We start from the raw sequence: 300 nt of genomic DNA, 5'->3' as shown, positions 1-300 counted from the left end.
CCGTCTCTGTTCGTTTGCTCTCCTCCTCTCCTCCGTCCCTCCCTCCCTCTCCCTCTCTCTCTCTCTCCCTTCCCCTGTAGTGACGTCTCTGGTTAAAATCCTCATCAGTCCTCTGCAGACTGTGCACATAGTGCTGTCCCTCACTTTTGCAGCAGTGGGGGGATTTAAGGAACCCCGGGGGGAAAAAATAGACATGTGTGTGTGTTTGTGTGTGTTGAAATCGATTTATATTTGTATATGGGAAAACACTGACAAGCCACAAAAAGATCCACTAGCTGAAGGACAAAGAAGGGAAATTAA

This window comes from Eutrigla gurnardus, assembly GCF_963514095.1.
Source record: "Eutrigla gurnardus genome assembly, chromosome: 3".
Lineage (NCBI taxonomy): Eukaryota > Metazoa > Chordata > Actinopteri > Perciformes > Triglidae > Eutrigla > Eutrigla gurnardus.
The sequence above is the reverse complement of the archived record's forward strand: the minus strand, read 5'-3'. Positions refer to the sequence as shown.